At 32.4% G+C, this 20,543-nt stretch overlaps 1 long non-coding RNA gene across 1 annotated transcript in view; it reads left to right on the top strand.

Moving 5' to 3' along the window:
- Positions 1 to 7,185: 7,185 nt before the first annotated feature.
- Positions 7,186 to 20,543, top strand: part of LOC117979422 (uncharacterized) — a 51,145-nt gene continuing 37,787 nt past the window's right edge. The window contains exon 1 of the long non-coding RNA XR_008624558.2: positions 7,186 to 13,040. This is a non-coding gene — a long non-coding RNA (uncharacterized LOC117979422). The remainder of the gene's footprint in view (positions 13,041 to 20,543) is intronic.

The raw sequence follows: 20,543 nt of genomic DNA, 5'->3' as shown, positions 1-20,543 counted from the left end.
CAAAAAGAAACTCTTCTTCACTTCTACACTCTTGCCTTTGTCATATCTCAAGTGACCATTTATGTGTGGATGTGTTTCACAATCCTCTATTCTGTTATTCCAATCACCTTTGGTAATAAACTCTTGTATAACTTTTATTAGATTAGCAAATTCTGGATTTTCTCCAATGCTATTGTAAAAGCTATCACTTTAAAAATATAAGTATCTGTTTGTTTGTTCCCAGTATATTAAAATATGACTGATTTTATTTTTATTTACCTTGTATCTAGAAGCCTCCATGGATTAACCTGTTAATTCTAATAGTCTATTTCTCAGCACTTTTAGAATTTTGTTTATATTCATGTCTTCTGTGAATATTAGCAAGAGTGTATTTAGTTTTTTTCCAATCCTTATGTCTATTTATTTATCATCTTCTCACATTGGCTGGGAACTGCTATGTAATCATAAATTAAAACAGTAAAAATTGGAATCTTTGCCTTTTTCCTGATTTCAAGAATTTTTTTCAACATTTTACTATCGAGTACAATGTTAACAGTAAAGTTTTTACAGATACTCGTGTAGATTGATTTTGTAGATTATCTGACTTTTAATCTTGAAAAGAGTAGAAGTCACACTATTTCCAGCTTTCTGTAGCCCAGGTGAAAACCAATATAATGAGGGTTTAAAAATACAAATGTATGTTTCTTATAAAACATCTATCATTTTAATTTCTCATTCTGAATAATCACTGTCAAATTATTATGAATGAATACATTGTTCAGGCAAGAGGTTATAAATAAAGAAGTCTAGCGGTGGATCTCAGCAAAATCACATATATTCTGTAAGCTTCATTTTTAATTCTATGGAGTGAAGGTATAAAAATTGCTGTATCCATTATAACTATTTAAATGTTAAAACTAAAAGAAAGAACTTTTAAAAGTTTTAAAGCATCTAACATGTTACTTTTTCATTACTGAAAATATAGCAAATTAAAATTATTGCTAAGAAAATTCATATAGCTCAAAATCTATTCATAATTTATTCTTAGCTACATTAATTTTATACACTATTCATATAAGCTTATGGAAAAATTTCTAAAGATACTAAATTAGGAAATATTATTTCAGGTTTGGTTAGTAAACATTAAAGGGAAAGTATTTTCCTCAGCTTAATAACTTTAATGGAAGATTGATATTTTTCAGAGGATCTTATAAATTTTCTAAAATTATTTTTAACCTTGTGACTTCATAAATATTGCATATTAGAAGATATTCTTGTGTTATACACATTAGCTAACAAGTATATTTGTGGCATAAATTTGTTTTATATGTAATTTGTAATATTTGTCTCTTGGATGTGTTATATATTGACTTCTATATATTAGGTTGGTGCAAACGTAATTGCGGTTTTTGCTAATTACTTTTAATGGTAAAAACTGCAATTACATTTCCACCAACCTAGTATGTGTCCATATTTAAATAAATGAAAGCTAGAATCTGTAATCGAATTTTGTACTTAAATTTTGATTTTGTGGAGAACTCTGTATGCACATAAAGACAGGCATCTTGGGATATTTTAAACTTTTGGGACGTGTATTAATACTTTTATGAAAAAATCTATCACTCTATCTTAGATATATTTCCCATAATAGCAGAAATGAAATTAATGAATATTATCTGTCATCATTTCAAGATATTCTAAAATTTTAATTCATCAAGTAGACTTAGTTCTCTTAGACACATAAATTTATTTTTGACTCTCAAAATTTATGAGATTCACCTTAAATTATTATACTTATAAATCCATGTTTGTAAATTTGTACTCAAACTGAAAAGTATATTTATTAAACAGCATGAAATTATTCTGAAACCAACTTAGGAAAACTCTCAATAACTCTGTTCTTTATTTGAATCAGAGGTTCTCAGGGTACTTTTTAAGTGCCTAAACAGATCAGAGCACTTGTTAAGTCCCCTGGACAGATTATTATCAGTGAGGGAGTGTTAGAACTGTATCTTTAAAGGGAAAATTCTTAAAACACTGTTTTATTTGAAAATGTTTGATGTTAAGTACTTTTTTCAATATACTCTTTCTTGCCAACAATGTATTATGCCTATCGTTTCTTTAGATATTTTTATTGGATTAGCTTAAGGGAGGCTTGTTTGAACTGCGATTTCTCAGAGTTAATGTCTATTTCACCAAATGGCTGTTATTTTGTGCACCTTATAAGAGAGTCTCAAATCAATGGCATATTCACTAGTAAATATTTATTAGGAAAGACTGTGTGCTTCCTGTATATTCACTTACCTCTGAAAGAAACAAGTGTTATAATTAGATTAATATGACTCAGAAATCAACAGGTATTATTGAGGTACCTACTATGTGACAGGCACCAGGTTTCCTAATGCATAGTTTAGTGCCTGAAAAATAGAAGATGGCATGGGAACAATTTACTTATGTAGTCAAACAAGGTACAATCCATCTAACTAGTAAGTGAAGATATTTTTGATTGCATGATATAAATTTAGGAATTTAGCCTCTTCCTAAATGTATATTTCATCTGTTCTGATAAATGCCAAATTACTGTAGACAACACAGCCAAAATTACATGTTAGTAAAAAGGTTATTTTTGTAATAATCAATTAAGAAGCAATAGATGAGAGATCTCTTGTGAAATAAAGTATAGGTAGAGGAAGGAAGAAGAGAACATCAGGAACTGCATATGAGGGATAGAAGAGTGGAATAGCATAATGATGGTTAGAAAAATATTGAGAAGGTTCATGTTTGATGAATATGAATTAGTAGAAGAGACTGATGGTGCCGTAGTTAATTTCTTCATTTTACAAATTTTCCTTGCATTGGCTGTATCATGGAATGTGTAAGACAACTATCTCTGCTATGTCACATATAAATGAAAATTGCTCACTTAAGGTCAGATAACTCTATGAAGAACATTTTGAAATGGACAAGGTATTTGTTATTGGGCACTCTGTAGAGAAAAAATTCTCAAAGTGTGTGTATATCACATTACATCCATAGGATGTTTGATAGTAAAATGAGATTTGAGAATATTGGAAACTATTATTCTTCTTTGGAAATTCAAAATATATATTAGCAGATTAAAGAAGTGAAGTCCATCATTGAACTTTGTAAAATCACTCTTTCCTAAATATAATACATTTCAGCTTATAAAAATGAACAATGTGGCTCATGCCTGTAATCTCAGCACTTTGGGAGGCCGAGGTGGGCAGAACACTTGAGGTCAGGAGTTCGAGACCAGCCTGGTCAACATGGTGAAACCCTGTCTCTACTGAAAATACAAAAATTAACCAGGCATGGTGGTGCATGCCTGTAGTCCCAGCTACTTGGGAGGCTGAGGCAGGAGAATCACTTGAACCCAGGAGGTGGAGGCTGCAGTGAGCCAAGATCATGCCACTGCACTCCAGCCTGGGCAACAGAGCAAGCAAAAAACAAACAAACGAAAAACACCAATGATTATATATCATTAAATGATATTAGTTTTTCAGAATGGAGAGCCTAGGAAAAACTGAAAAAAAAAGAACTTGTAAGGTATTTTATAGCTCTAGAATTCTAGGATTCTAGATATAAATTATTACTTGTATACAAATATATTCAATATTAAGCTGCTTTTCATATAAAAATGAATGCTGGAATATCACATAAAATTAATACTACTATATTTAACTATTAGATGTAGAGCAAATAATACATGTTATTATAGTAAAAATTATCTAATCTACAACAAAAAGAACTGTATTAGGGTAAATTTTCTTAAATTTACATGAAAATTTTTGATATATTACATTATGGTTTATGTTAACTTGAAATTATTTTCATATTAATTTTGAGAAGCTCTTTTCATTTTCATCAGAATTAGTGGCTGGAAATTTTATTATGGTTGCATGTAATCTATACATCAGTGAGATGATTCCTTTCCATCTACTTTGCATTAATTTTTTGGAATTTGTATAACTGGTTTTCGTTTCTTCACTATTGGACCTTTAAATGGCTCCTAAAAATGTCCACATTCTAATCTCTAGAACCTAAGAATATGTTATTTGGTAAATGGGACTTGAGGTTGCTCATCAGCTGACCTTAAAATAGGGAGGTTATCCTGGATTATCTGGTAGGCCTGATGTAATCATAAAAGTCTTTAAAGTGAAAAAGGAATGCGAAAGAAAAGTCAGAGAAAGAGACGTGATAAGGAAACAGGATCACAGTGATGCTATGTTGTTGACTTTGAAGATGGAGGAAGGGGCTCAAGAGCCAAGGAATATGCACAGCCTCTAATAAATAGAAAAAGCAAAAGCACAAATTATTTACTAGCCTCCAAAAAGGGGAGACAGCCTTGTCAACCCCTTGATCCTTAGCCCAGCAAGATTGGTGATGGATTTCTGATGTAGCTCTAAGATAATACATTATGTTGTTTTAAGCCAATACATTTTTGGTAATTTGTGAGAGAAGCAATAGGAAACAAATACTGCATGTAAAGCTAGAGATCAGAGTATTAGAGGACAATATTCCGAACTCAGAAGTACAGCAAGACAACATTTTAAATTTTTAAATTCTTCAAAGCCAGAAATTTTAATTCTTTGGTCTTTACTAGTAGGTTGTTAGATTGCCTTCATATTTAAAATAAGCATATTTGCATAAATAAATTTATCCACAAATAGATTCACACTGAAGTTGATCAAATAATTACTCTCATGGTAATTTAATCTATTAAACAGGACACTCAAATATTTTCTATTAAAATGGGTATTTTTAAAATTACAAATGATTATTTTTGTTTTTTGATTGTAAATAATGATAGGAAGAGGAAAATAATTGGGCTTTTTTCTTTTTTGCTATGTCTATCTAGTTTTCAATGTTTTCTAACTGTTTTATTGATGTTCTGCTTTCACTTGTGTGAAAAATCCATTCAGAATATCTAGAATTTTGAGAAGAATATTGGATCTGATAATTCTTTACTTTTAACATATTTTTGAATCATATTCGTGTATCTCAATGAATTGTATTTAAGTATTACTAAGTAAAATGGGAATTCAATACTTTCTTGTCACCTTGTGGAAAATAAAAAGCCAATTGAAATTTTAGTGCCTGGTAACACATTAGGTATCTATACCTCAAAGTCAGTAACAGAAATTAAAGTAGAGCATTTCATCCTGGAGTGTGTAACTTAGAACCATAAATCATTTTCTTGACATAAAAAGTTTAGGAAAAGAAGATTTAAAAATGCAATGATGTTGGACAACATTAATGGTGACGCACTGTCAGCTTGGGATGCCTATGCCTTCACCACATAACACCTTTACTTTATACTGCCTAGAACTGAAGTAGAAATTGTTCTGATTTGTGAGAATATATTTAATACAATTTGCTTTTAACTTATATTTTGCTTCCTGGTACCTGGTAAAAAGTTCAGGAGCAATATTGTGACTGCATTTTCTGCATTTTAGTATAAATTAATACGGAAAAATTTAGTAATTGCTGGTATAATAATAAGTCACTTTCACTTGTGGTTGAAGCCAGTGAAATGTGAAGCAAGTAGACCTGGTCTTTGTAAAAAAATATTATTAGAGTGGTAAGAATAATTTATCTTTCCTCTAGGTTAGAAAAAATGAGGATAGCTTTTCATATGCCTGAATATTTATTTTTGTAAAACTGTATAGCATTGAGAAAGTCATTTTTTCAAGATTGTCAATAATAAAACAAAAAAGCTGGATTTCAGGGAAATATTAGTACAACATTGTCATTAATTCACAAAATGAGTTATAATAATAATGTTATTATTATTTTGACTTTTTCTTATGGAATCAAATATTGACTCAAAACCTAATAAGATTACACTAACATTTTCTTTCTTCCACAAATAAAAAATATAATTAAATGAAACAAGTACAAGTATACATTTTATCAAATAAGTCTAAATAAAATTTTTTATTCTTAGTACTCTTGGACTCTGGGACTCAGTCTATATGAGATAACCTATAAGGGAAAGTCAGTTTATAAAATATTTTTCTTTTATCAGAAAGAGTAGAATATAAAAAGCACTAAATCTACCATAATGCAATAACATATGAAGTTGCATGAAATGCAGAGTCACATTATTAATGCAAAACAACATTTTTCACTCAGTGTATACTCTTATAAGAAGCAAAAAGTAAATATAATGACACATTTACACAACTGAGCAAATATTAACAAATTATCTGGATACTATTATTTCCTAATCCCATTGCCTAGTCCCCACCTACTTAAGCAAATGCTGAAAACTCTAACTCATCTCCGTTTGAATATTGAACTAATAAAGGGCAAAGAGCCAAAGAGAATCTTGCCACAACAAATATGGATTATAACAAAGTATACAATGCAATGCTTACCTGGAATTTGATAGCTGCTTAATGAAGTGCATATAGAACTAATATTTCCATAAATATTTCTGATGTGTGGTTAGAAGAATTTTGCTTTTGATAAAATTCTGAACATATAAATGTAAAACAACTTTTAAAAGGCATTTCATATGAATATAAACTTTGTATTTGACAGCAACAGGAAGAACTAAAATACAGACTTGAAAATGGTTGCTCTTTATCAATGCTAAACTCTTTTCCTGTATAATCAGTCAATAGTTTCAAGGCTTCCAAATAGAGATAATTCTCAGCTCACAAATGAATGTGGAAGTTCCATTAACCATTTTCAGTGTTCAGGAATGGAGTAAGGAAAATGAAATTACAAGGGGAAATGACCATGTGAATATAGCACAATTAATGACTATGCCATTAATCTGAGCTAGCATTTGATCCTTCTTTAATTTCATTAAAGGTGATAGAATATCTAGTTAAGTAGATAGTTGCCATTTAGCTTATATATCATGGATCGTTTCAATTGTTTGTCATGTACCTCAATTATTTTTTAAAAAATATTTTAATCTAAACTCCATCACCATGTTAATGTGGTAAGCTTTAAGAAATATATATTTTTGAAGATAATTTTATATTGAGATAAATAATGATCTATACTTATTTTGTTGCTGAATTACAACATAAGGTAGATTCAAAGTCTTATTGATATTTAATCTATGTATCAATTATATTAATGATAAACTTTAAAAAAGCTTTCTGTCATAAATATACTTGCAAAAAAAAAATCTCATCCTTTAAAGTATAAGGAAATGGGCTAGTTTTCCATCTTTGTTGTCTGTGTATACATGAGGATTTAGTCCCAATGGAACTCCATATTCCCAAGCATCGGGATGTGAAGATTCTATGATCTATACATGTAATACCATCCCCAAAACATTAAAATTTTCCATTAAAAAAATCTGAATACAGGTATATTACCTCAGAAAATTCAAAGCCAGAAATTAGCTATGAGCTTAAACTGATGAAAAAGAGATGTTCTGAGGGATTAACTGTCTTACATAAGATACACATATGTCCTACTTATTTATAAAGCTAATCAAATTATTCCCTTTTTATCTTTTAAAATAAGTTATAAAAAATCCTCATAGCATTTTAGATTGTTGTATACACATGATACACATGGAACTTGTGGTTATTAATTTGCAAAAGAAGAAACTGATTTACAATTTCAATATTTAATTCATTTTATTCATGAGAGCTTTACGTATTGATATATTTATTATGATATGTACAATTAGAGAATAGTCGCTAACTCAGAAATAACTTTTATATTAGGAAGACTCTAAATACTAAATATATGAAATTTAAAGTATTTTTTTCCCATTAGTTCCAGTTTTTATGTGATTACCCCCATCTTTGGTTGAATAACCTCTAATGATTTTTTTTCTGTGTGATTATTTATACTTCTAGGAAAATTGTTTTTATCTAAACTTGTGTTCCTTTAAAATCTGTCATGTATTTTTCTTACTATTTCTACTGTGTTTTCTCTGAATTATACATTGAAAGGTAACACTAATAATAAATACAAACTCATGTCTATTTCCAAGTACCCTCTAATATCTAATTAGTATATAATTTGATTCTAAGTAACACTAAGCAGTGGTCTATAGAAATAAAATAACAATCCAGACCTCCAGACATCATAATTTATCTCCTGCATTATCATTACAGTCTTCTCATTGTTTTCCCTGTGCTACAATGCCTTGCTATGGATTATTCTCTGAATATGTGATGCCCGGTTGGCAGTTCTTTTCTCTCACCACTTAAAATGTTCTACCACTTTTATGGCTTCCATGATTTCAGATGAGAAATGTACTGTTATTTGAATTGGTGTTCCTCTCTAAATAAGGCAACATTGCTCTTTGGTCATTTAAAAAACTTTTTTGTCTTTCATTTTTAAGTTTCATCAGGCTATGTCTTTATGTGTATTTCCTCAGGTTTACCCTATTTGAGATTCACTAAGCTTTTTGAATCTGTAAGTTTATGTCTTTTTCCAATTTGGGAAGGGTTCAATTATTCCTTTGAATATTTGTTCAGCCCTACTCATTTATTTCTGTCTTCTAAGATTTCTATAATAGAATGTTCAGCCTTATGTTATTATCTCACAAGTCTCTGAGGCTTTGTTCATTGCTTCAATCAATTTTCTCTCTGTTGTTCAGACTGAATAAAATCTACTTGTCTGTCCTCAATTTCCTGATGCTATCTTTTGTCATATCCACTGTTGAATTAGGCCCATCCAGCAAGTTTATTTTTCTACTCACTAATGTATTTTTCAGTTCTACAATTTCCATTAGGTTTCTTTTCTTTTTCTTTCTTTCTTTTTTTTTTTTGGCTGAGTTTTTGCCTATTTTTCATTTGCTTCAAGATAATTTATTTTATTTTATTATACTTTAAGTTCTAGGGTACATGTGCACAACGTGCAGGTTTGTTACATATGTAAACATGTGCCATGTTGGTGTGCTGCACCCATTAACCCATCATTTACATTAGGTTTATCTCCTAATGCTATCCCTCCCCCCTCCTCCCACCCCACGACAGGCCCCAGTGTGTGATGTTTCCCTTCCTGTGTCCAAGTGTTCTCATTGTTCAATTCCCACCTATGAGTGAGAACATGTTTGGTTTTTTTTTGGTGTTTGGTTTTTTGTCCTTGAGATAGTTTGCTGAGAATGATGGTTTCCAGCTTCATCCATGTCCCTACAAAGGACATGAACTCATCATTTTTTATGGCTGCATAGTATTCCATGGTGTATATGTGCCACATTTTCTTAATCCAGTCTATCATTGATGGACATTTGGGTAGGTTCCAAATCTTTGCCATTGTGAATAGTGCCGCAATGAACATACGTGTGCATGTGTCTTTATAGCAGCATGATTTATAATCCTTTGGGTATATACCCAGTAATGGGATGGCTGGGTCAAATAGTATTTCTAGTTTTAGATCCTTGAGGAATCACCACACTGACTTCCACAATGGTTGAACTAGTTTACACTCCCACCAACAGTGTAAAAGTGTTCCTATTTCTCCACATCCTCTCCAGCACCTGTTGTTTCCTGACTTTTTAATGATCACCATTTTAACTGGTGTGAGATGGTATCTCATTGTGGTTTTGATTTGCATTTCTCTGATGGCCAGTGATGATGAGCATTTTTTCATGTGTCTTTTGGCTGCATAGATGTCTTCTTTTGAGAAATGTCTGTTCATATCCTTTGCCCACTTTTTGATGGGGTTGTTTGATTTTTTCTTGTAAATTTTTTTGAGTTCTTTGTGGATTCTGGATATTAGCCCTTTGTCAGATGAGTAGATTGCAAAAATTTTCTCCCATTCTGTAGGTTGCCTGTTCACTCTGATGGTAATTTCTTTTGCTGTACAGAAGCTCTTTAGTTTAATTAGATCCCATTTGTCAATTTTGGCTTTTGTTGATCAAGTGGGCTTTATCCCTGGGATGCAAGGCTGGTTCAACATATGCAAATCAATAAATGTAATCCAGCGTATAAACAGAACCAAAGACAAAAACCACATGATTATCTCAATAGATGCAGAAAAGACCTTTGACAAAATTCAACAACCCTTCATGCTAAAAACTCTCAATCAATTAGGTATTGATGGGCTGTATCTCAAAATAGTAAGAGCTATCTATGACAAACCCACAGCCAATATCATACTGAATGGGCAAAAACTGGAAGCATTCCCTTTGAAAACTGGCACAAGACAGGGGTGCCCTCTCTCACCACTCCTATTCAACATGGTGTTGGAAGTTCTGGCCAGGGCAATCAGGCAGGAGAAGGAAATAAAGGGTATTCAATTAGGAAAAGAGGAAGTCAAATTGTCCCTGTTTGCAGATGACATGATTGTATAACTAGAAAACCCCATCGTCTCAGCCCAAAATCTCCTTAAGCTGATAGGCAACTTCAGCAGTCTCAGGATACAAAATCAATGTGCAAAAATTACAAGCATTCTTATACACCAATAACAGACAAAGAGAGCCAAATCATGAGTGAACTCCCATTCACAATTGCTTCAAAGAGAATAAAATACCTAGGAATCCAACTTACAAGGGACGTGAAGGACCTCTTCAAGGAGAACTACAAACCACTGCTCAATGAAATAAAAGAGGATACAAACAAATGGAAGAACATTCCATGCTCGTGGATAGGAAGGATCAATATCATGAAAATGGCCATATTGCCCAAGGTAATTTATAGATTCAATGCCATCCCCATCAAGCTACAAATGACTTTCTTCACAGAATTGGAAAAAACTACTTTAAAGTTCATATGGAACCAAAAAGCCTGCATTGCCAAGACAATCCTAAGCCAAAAGAACAAAGCTGGAGGCATCACACTACCTGACTTCAAACTATACTACAAGGCTACAGTAACCAAAACAGCATGGTACTGGTACCAAAACAGAGATATAGACCAATGGAACAGAACAGAGCCCTCAGAAATAATACCACACATCTACAACCATCTGATCTTTGACAAAACTGACAAAAACAAGAAATGGGGAAAGGATTCCCTATTTAATAAATGGTGCTGGTAAAACTGTCTAGCCATATGTAGAAAGCTGAAACTGGATCCCTTCCTTACACCTTATACAAAAATTAATTCAAGATGGTTTAAAGACTTAAGCATAAGACCTAAAACCATAAAAACCCTAGAAGAAAACCTAGCAATACCATTCAGGACATAGACATGGGCAAGGACTTCATGTCTAAAACACCAAAAGCAATGGCAACAAAAGCTTCAAGATAATTTATAATTGTTGAAGCAACAAGCAATTACAAATGAACAGAACCACAGGGATGCTTTAAAAATCTTGATAGACAATCTCAACATCTGATAGTTTTAACATTAGTTGATTGTCTTTTCTCATTCAAGTTATGTTTTTTTCTGATTCTTGGTATTTAATATATATAGATATAGATTTCTATAATATATACCTATATATAGCTAGATACCTCTCTCTATATAAACATATTATATACAAAATATACAAAGATAAAACAAGTATATACATATACAAAAATAAAATATTTTAAATTGTATTTTAGACATTTGGGGTATTAAGAAATGTTTGATCCTATTTAAATCTTTTATTTTAACAGTTAGCCACCCTATATAGGCTTAGCATGTAAATCTATTTTTATGAACTGTAGTTTCAGAGGTCTTGCAATAATTTTTGGTCTGCTTCATTCTTATGAAGCTATTGGGGCTCTTGTTCATTTCAACAAGTGCTATCTGGGTTGTCCAGTGCTAATGGGTGAGAAGTTCAGAAAAAAATAGATGTAGGTCACTTGCTCTCATCATTAGAGTGCTAGAAGACACCATTTCTTCTGTGACATAGGTGTTAACATGTCAGGCTTGCCATTACCACTGGTTGTGGGTATGGTTGAGTCTTTTTCCAAAATGACTTATGCTGGTGCAGTTGTAAATCTGGCTCATGATTGCCCCACGTGTGGGCAGGTCCCTGCTGCTGCTACTGCAGATCTGTTACTGCTGCCCTAGGTGGGCATTGGGTGATAGATCTTCCCATATAGTCACTGCTGGCCTGCCTCTTTGGTCATAGACAGCAGAATTTTGTTTCATTTTTGTTTTTCTATGCTTGTTTGTTGTTCAGGTTTGCAGATTTTAGCACCCAGCTTAATATAGCATACAAAAAACAAAAACACAACCCAAGGAACTCATCACACGGTCATCCCTTAAGTCCAAAGATTCCTAGATAATCTATCTTCTTCCTTTTAGCTTTCAGAGTCCTTTCATAATTATTTGTTGAATTACCATACTCCTGGTCTAATTCCTTACCACATATTTCTTAGGTTACTGACTGCCTGCTCTGGCCTCTACAAATTCCATTCCAGTGCTTTTTCCTCTCCTTCCAATGCATCTTGCAATGTACCTTATGTTTCTACCATCAGTAACTTCTCTTCAAATAAATATAAAGAATGTAACTGTAATACTCATTGTCTTCATAGAAATACTTTTTGTCGTTTCCTTTTCATGACAGCAGCTCAGCTCATGCCTTCCACATATACCATATAATTTTCTATTTTGCCTGTTATTATTTTTTTCCCTACAAGTTCAAATTTTCTTTACTACAGTTGTTAATAGCATCTCTGAAATGGTATCAGCTATATATCTTCTATGAAATTTTATTTCAAATCTATGTAACATTTTGTATTCTTAGTGAGAATTTAATTATGCATGTTTTACTTATTTGTCCTTAAATTTACTACATTGCCAGTCATTGAAATACCTTGTCAAAAGTATTTTGAATTGCTTAAATCCCCTGTGCCTTCTGTATCTAATATATTGCTGGCAAAAGAAAATGTACTTAAGAAATTTAATTTAATCACCATGCTCTATTGAAATCTATATACTCGTTAATGATTTTTTTGTTTCATAAAATTTCAGAAAAGTGACCTTTCGCTTTAGAAATGTGTTCAAAATGATTCATTTTCTTTTTTTTTCTTTTTTTTTTTTTTTTGTTTTTGAGACAGAGTCTCACTCCGCCGCCCAGGCTGGAGTGCAGTGTTGCGATCTCAGCTCACTGCAACCTCTGCCTCCCGGGTTCAAGCGATTCTCCTGCCTCAGCCTCCCAAGTAGCTGGGACCACAGGTACGTGCCACCACGCCCGGCTAATTTTTGTATTCTCGGTAGAGACAGGGTTTCACCATGTTGGACAGGCTGGCCTCAAACTCCTGACCTTGTGATCCACCTGCCTCGAACTCCTGACCTTGTGATCTGCCTGCCTCGGCCTCCCAAAGTGCTGGGATTACAGGTGTGAGCCACCCCTCCCGGCCTTTTGTTTTCAATTAAATAGTAAAATAATCCCAAATAATGTGAAATTAAATGAAGGTTCTTTATAAAATCATATATTCTTGGTTTTATTTTAGATTAATATTCATTAATGAAAATGGCAACTGTGACAGATATACACTGGATTTACATTTGGTCTTGTATTTTAAGCAATATTAAAAAAGCTTTCACTGTCCATGTTAAATTGCCAACCCTTGAGATAAGTTCAATGATGAAATAAGATTGTTTATCATTGGTATGTACTTGGGCATCATGACATAGAGAAAACGTAGTTGTGTATTTATTTGTGTTTGTGTATATGTGCATGTGTACACACATAAATATATATGCACATATGCAACACATGTACATATATTCACCACATATACACATATAATATGTGTATATTATATATATGTGAATATATACACACACACAAATACCATTTAAGTGAATTTTATCTAAGTAATTGAAGTCATATTCCAAGTGCTTTCTCTGTGCCCTACATATACATTTTGGAGGAAATTAGGCCCCTGTCTCCTGTGCTTTTACACAGTTCAAAACAGCATTTAAATAATCATTTGGCAGAGGAGCTCCTGCCAACTCATTCTTATTGTTTTTTAGAAAAAGGAAATCATTAAGCACTAGCCAAATCTAAGTACTAGGAAAATAATGAAAAAAATAATAATGTAGAACTTTACATAATCACCTATTTGGAAAAATCGCAACACTTCTACTTTAATATTACAATGTATATTTACTAGTTTATAAACATAAATGCACACTACAAAGGCATACTCAGTTAAGGTTTATCTAAATTTGAATTCAAACTACTGAAAATAATTCTTTTATATGTCGTTTTTCCATTGACTTATTTTAAGATATAGCACTATCATTTCATTTCCAGTCTGCAGCTAGAAGAAAATGAAATTTTCCCAATGTACCTCTTAAGATAAATCCTTCTGTTAACTTTTCACAGGATTTCCTAATAGAGTTAACGTCTGTGAAATTCAGGCCTGCACTGGAATCCAAAATTCATCTCAAGGAGAATTTTAAAAAGGATTAATAAAAACATCAGAATGAACTTATTTATCATGAATTATATCATATTTCACTATAAAATGGTACTGTAATGTGTAGGACCATAATTTGAGTGTCTGTGTAGGTTTTGGTTATAGCCAGCCTTCTGTCCTCAGGAGGGGAGAACATAGCACATTTACTAATTTACTCCTTGCTTATTCCAGAACGGGTCCATTTTTATTAGATCTCTAGCTCTCATCAGAGGCATTTATTGCCTAAATATGCAATTTAAAAAATTTAAACCTCAAGCACATTTTTCAAAGGCTACGTTTATTAGAAAACTACAAGTGAATTAAAATCTTTCATTGATTAAAAAAAAAGAATTAGAATTTTGTATTTGTTTCTTAATCTCTGAACATATTCCTGTGTCCATAAACCAACATTTCTCAAAGTGTGTTGGTAGTAACTAATACCACCAACTCTGAAAAATTATGGAATGGCTGTTAAGTACTGGGTTACATCAAGTTCAGTTATACCAAGTTAACTGAAATTTTTGAAGGCTCTAACGTGTTTATGAGATTTGTGAATGGCTAACAGTGCACTGTATTTGCCAAGTGCATTTGACCAGAGAAATATTCACTTCTTTCTTTCCACATTCCCTCCCCTAGTATCTCATTGAAAGAGTATTCTGGGAAACCAATTATAGAAATGCTGCCCTAGAAAAATAACTTCCCTTAAATAGGTGAAGTTTATTTTTTGTTTTGTCTAATGATTCACTTTGGGGACGTAGGAAACCCTCCAATAACACACACACAGACACATTTACCCTCCCTCACTATTCCCCAGTGTTCATTATTCCGTCTCCTTTTCAGACTTTATAGCTGGGTGCTGTTAGTTTTACCCTTTTTTGACAGTAAGCAAAAAATCTCCTCATTTAAACCATATCCCCCTGATCTGGAAATGCATAGCAGTCTATTTCTTTTACAAATATTAGTACATATTTTAAAAAAACAGCATTGTAAAGCTTCTTCTAGGTAGTGAACTCACTAGTTGTATATAATGTTTGATATTAATATTGAAAAGGCATGTGGACTCTGGTAAGAAGAAAGCTAACTTAAGGTCCTGACTCCATCTCTCTTTGTAACCTTGAACAAATATAAAATATTTAACCTATAAAAACCTCATTTTCTCATTTTTACAAAAGACACCAGAATAATAACTATCTCATGAGGATTAACAAGATATAAACCCTCTTTGTATAACACAGTACAGACCACAGATAAAGCATTTGGTGAATGACAGTTATTAGCACTGTAGCTATCCATATTGCTATTCTTTTAGGTAGTACAGATAGAACTTTTTCAGATATCACCTAGTAGCAAAGCCTTCCCTCAAAGCCCCCAAAACTTTGATTTGGAATCATTTGCAACTACACAGTATTCTATAAAAGTAATTTCATGCTCAGCATATGGCACTGCAATATTTCTATTTTCTTCCTCCAAGACTGTGACCATCCTAGGTCATCCCTTTTTGTTTATTCAGTATCTTTCATCACACTTGACCTGTAATAAGTGCTTAAAACTGCATGAAAAAGATAAATAATCATGGACATAAATAATGAAAATCTAGTGAAATGAAAATTTATCATTCTAACCAATTGCCAATCTAGTGTTTTATCCATAACCAGTATCATTTTTTGTTTCTCAACCATGTAAGAAATAGGATTATATAAAATGTAAACATTTCTATAAAATTTGGTTAAATAAAAAGATATTAAATATTAAAGTGTTTTTTACAAGTAAAAGTTTTGTATATGGTTGACTCTCTTACATGTCAACATGATATAATTGACATCTAATATGTTACTTATATTGTGAATTACTTTGTATTTCAATTATAAACTACTCAGAATACTTTGATTTCCTGGCTAATATTTTCTCTGCTTTAATCTGTCATAATTTATTTATGATAATTCCAAGAGAGCTTCCTTTTCTAATATTTATGTGATTTTGGACCATGTGATAAAGAGTTTAAAATAATCAAAACATTTTTGTGTCCTTCTTTATGCTTTCTGTAATATAAAATATAAAAATGAGAAAAGAAATATATGATAGAAGCCATATTGTTTAACAGCTAAAAAGAGAAGTTAGCATTTTATTTCATTTCATTTCACTATCGATAAAGCCTATCTAATGAAAACTGTCAGAAGCAATCTACAGTCCAAAATATTAGGTTTATTTTACTCAGCATAATGTCATCCAGGTTCCTCCATGTTATGGCAAATGACATAATCTCTTCCTTTTTTAAGACTAAATAACCTTCCATTTTGTCTATATACCTTAGTCTCTTTATCCATTAATCCATTGATGGACACCTAGGTTATAATCAGTATTTTGGCTATTGTGAATAATGCTGCAAGGAACATGAGAGTCATGTTGTATATCTTAAATATAGGCAACAAAATTTATTTAAAAACAAAAAATTAAGTTTATTTACTTGTTGCAACAAGGGAGAACATTGTCTATGGGAGCTATAGGACATCTGATGTAGTAAAAAAGGGTTTTTGTGTAGGTTGGTCTGGCAGTAAATATTTCTGAGGAGTCCAGATGTTTTGCAGAAATAAGGTCTGGATTTGTTGCTTTTGTGAGGCAATGAAAGGTTCATACTGAGTATCTTAGTATTCTTGATAGAGATATATCAAGCAAGGTCAGGGACATTGTTGACAAGAAAGCAGTAGTTACTTGAAAAAAGAGGAAAGCAGTAGTTACTTGAAAAAAGAGGATAATTTTAGTCCTTGCTGCTTGGGAGGCTAAGACAGGAGGATCATTTGAGCCTAGGGGTTTGAGGCTGCAGTGAGCTATGATTGTGCCACTGCACTCCAGGGTTGGTGACAGAGCTAGACCCTGTCTGTGAAAAAGAAAAAAATTTTAAAAATTTAAAGATTTTTAAAAAGTGGATAATTACGACACTTTAATGTTACAACATCAACCTGAGAGAAACATTGTTTCTTGTTAACTTTGCAGAAAGATTTGAGAGTGTTTGTTATCACAGCCTGATTAATGGCAAGGCCATATTTTTGTATAATTTTTATTAGTTCAATATTACCCATTTGCTTAATTGCCTCAATCGATGGACCTCAAATACACTGACAAATTCATTTTTAAATTCTCAGGGCTTTATTTGAGATACAGTAGAAGCTCAAGGAATAAATGAAGATCATAGGCAATGTATATTTTACCACTAAATCATAACCAGAAGAAAATGATAGCTATTGAATTATTTAGCTAAAGGGAATAAGCCTAATCCACAATTTTCTATTTTGTATGTGAAATTTTATGGACTTATTTTTTTTAGCTAGATCTTTCTTATAATGACATGAAAACTTAGTTAAATAAAACCAGTTTAAAGCATTTGCTTATAAACTGGTACTATTCTTTCCTTTTATTCTTAGCATCCATCCTTCCTTAGATTATAAAATTTAACTGTTAAAACTCTCTCAAGTGTGTTAGATAATGATTCACTCTTTAACCTTTCGTCTTATAGGATCAACTTTCAGACACATGCTCGAACATAATCGATTTATAGTAGTGAATCTAGTAGAGAATCAACAGGGAAATTTAGCACTGGATTTATTTTCTGAAGTTGCTTGCTCTGAGAAATAGGTGAGAGACCTTTGTAAATTAAGAGATACAATAATACACTCTTTTTAACTATTTCTTTTGACATTCTTGAATTTTTCTCCCACTAATTGGAACAATTGAATTTCTTGATCAAGAATAGATATGAAAATCAAGAAAGAAAAACTTGTGAAGTTTAACAGAAATGAGTTCAGAGACCATCTCTTCTAGTAAGCAAGAAAACACTACAAATATATGCAAAGATAAATACCAGAAACCTATTAAAACTGTTGTCTTTTATTGTATTCATTAATAACACAATAGTTAATTGTGGTTTTTAAGGAGGTTACGGGTGTCTAAAATTTTGAGAGACTATTAAAAGCAATTATTAAATTAAAAAGGTGATTATTTTATCTAATGTTAATTATTAGAAATATTTTGGTATGTTTGTTATATTCTTAGCATATAAAGTGAGATTTACTAGAATCTTTATATTGTTGACTGAGGCATTCTATTAGCTATGTGTAATGTTGGAAAACAAAAATTATTTTAAGCGTCATTTGCTAAATAAATTGGAATACGGTGCACATAAATTGTTTAAATTTAGACTTAAGAAAATACCAGATCATAGCTGAAACTTCAATACCAAAAATACTTTGCTAATACACCCCCTCATAAAACCAAGGACAAGAATTCAGCTACAACTAAAGACTCTGCATAAAGTCTTGGCCCTCTGTAAACATCCAGAAACAAAGTCAACTGACTATACACAAATAACACCACATTTAAAGGCACACCAGCCCACACAGATGAGAAAGACCCATCACAAGATCTCTGGGAACACAAAGAGAGTGTCTGCTTTCCTTCAAATAACCACATTAGTCCCCCAGCAAGGTTCTTAAACAGGCTGAAATAGCTAAAATGACAGACACAGAATTCAAAATATGGACAAGGATGAGTATCATCGAGATTCAGGAGAAAGTCAAAACACAATCCAAGAAATGTAAGGATTACAATGAAACAGTACAGGAATTGAAAAAAAAAACAGTCATTATAAGAAAGAACCAAACTGATCTGATAGAGCTTAAAACACACTTCAAGAATTACAGAACGCAACCACAAGTAATAACAGAGTATTAACAGCAGAAAAGACCAAGCTAAGGAAATAATCTCAGATCTAAAAGACTGTTTATCCAAACTAACTCAGACAAAAATAAAGAAAGAATAATAAAAAATAAACAAAACCTCCGAGAAATGTGAGGTTAGGCAAAGAGACCAAATCTATGACTCATTGACATCCCTGAAAGGGAGGGAGAGAATACAACAAACTTGGAAAACGTATTTGAGGATATCATCTATGAAAATTTCCCCAACCTCACTAGAGAGGCCAACATTCAAATTCAGAAAATGCAGCATACCCCTGTGAGATACTATACAAGACAACCATCCCTAAAACACATCATCATGAGGTTCTCTAAGGTTGACATGAAAGAAAAAATATTCACGTCAGCTAGAGAGAATGGACAGGTCACCTGCAAAGAGAAGCCCAACAGCAGAACTTTCAACAGAAACTGTACAACCCAGAAGAGATTGGAGCCTATATTCAGCATTCTTAAAGAAAAGAAACTCCAACCAAGAATTCTGTATCCAGCCAAAATAAGCATTGTAAGTGAAAAGTAGAAATAAGATCCTTTTCAGACAAGCAAAGGCTAAGATAATTTATTACCACCACACCTGCCTTATAAGAGGTACTCAAGGGAGTGCTAAATATGAAAATAAAAGACCATTACCAGCCACCACAAAAACATACCTTAAGTATATAAACCATGGACACTATAAAGCAACCATGCAATCAAGGCTCCATAAGAAGCACCTAACAACATGATGACAGGATTGAATCTGCACATATCAATATTGACCTTGAATGTAAGTGGCCTAAATGCCCCAGTTAAGAGGCATACAGTGAGAATTTGGATAAAGAAGTGAGACCCTACTGTATGCTCTCTTCAAAAGCCCATCTTACTAACAATGACACCCATAGGCTCAAAGTAAAGGGATGGAGAAAAACTACCACGGAAATGGAAAACAGAAAAAAGTAGGGGTTGCTATTCTAATTTCAGACAAAGCAGACATTAAGACAACAATAAAAATGACAAAGGCATTACATTTTGGTAAAGGGTTCAATTCAACAAGAAGTATATATGTATCATAAGTATGTATCATACAACTATCTATGTATATATGTATATATATAGTTTTATATATATAGATATATAACATACAACTATCATAAGTATATATGTAATTAATAAAGAAGAACCCAGATTCATAAAGCAAGTTCTTAGGTACCTATGAAGAGACTTAGATAACCACACAATAATAGTAGGAGACTTCAAGATCCTACTGACAGTATTAGGCAAATCATCGAGGCAGAAAACTTACAAAGATATTCTGGACATGAACTCCACACTTGACCAAATGGGCCTAATAGATATCTACAGAACTGTGTACCCCCAAACCACAGAATATACATTTTTTCATCTGCACATGACACATACTCTAAAATCAACCACACAGGCTGGGTGCAGTGGCTCATGCCTGTAATCCCAGCTCTTTGGGAGGCTGAGGCAGGTGGATCACAAGGTCAGGAGTTCGAGACCAGCTTGGACAACATGGTGAAACCCTG

Source organism: Pan paniscus, chromosome 13 (genome assembly GCF_029289425.2).
Source record: "Pan paniscus chromosome 13, NHGRI_mPanPan1-v2.0_pri, whole genome shotgun sequence".
NCBI classification, from domain to species: Eukaryota; Metazoa; Chordata; class Mammalia; order Primates; family Hominidae; genus Pan; species Pan paniscus.
Note: the sequence above shows the minus strand (reverse complement) of the source record. Positions and strands in the feature narration are given on the sequence as shown.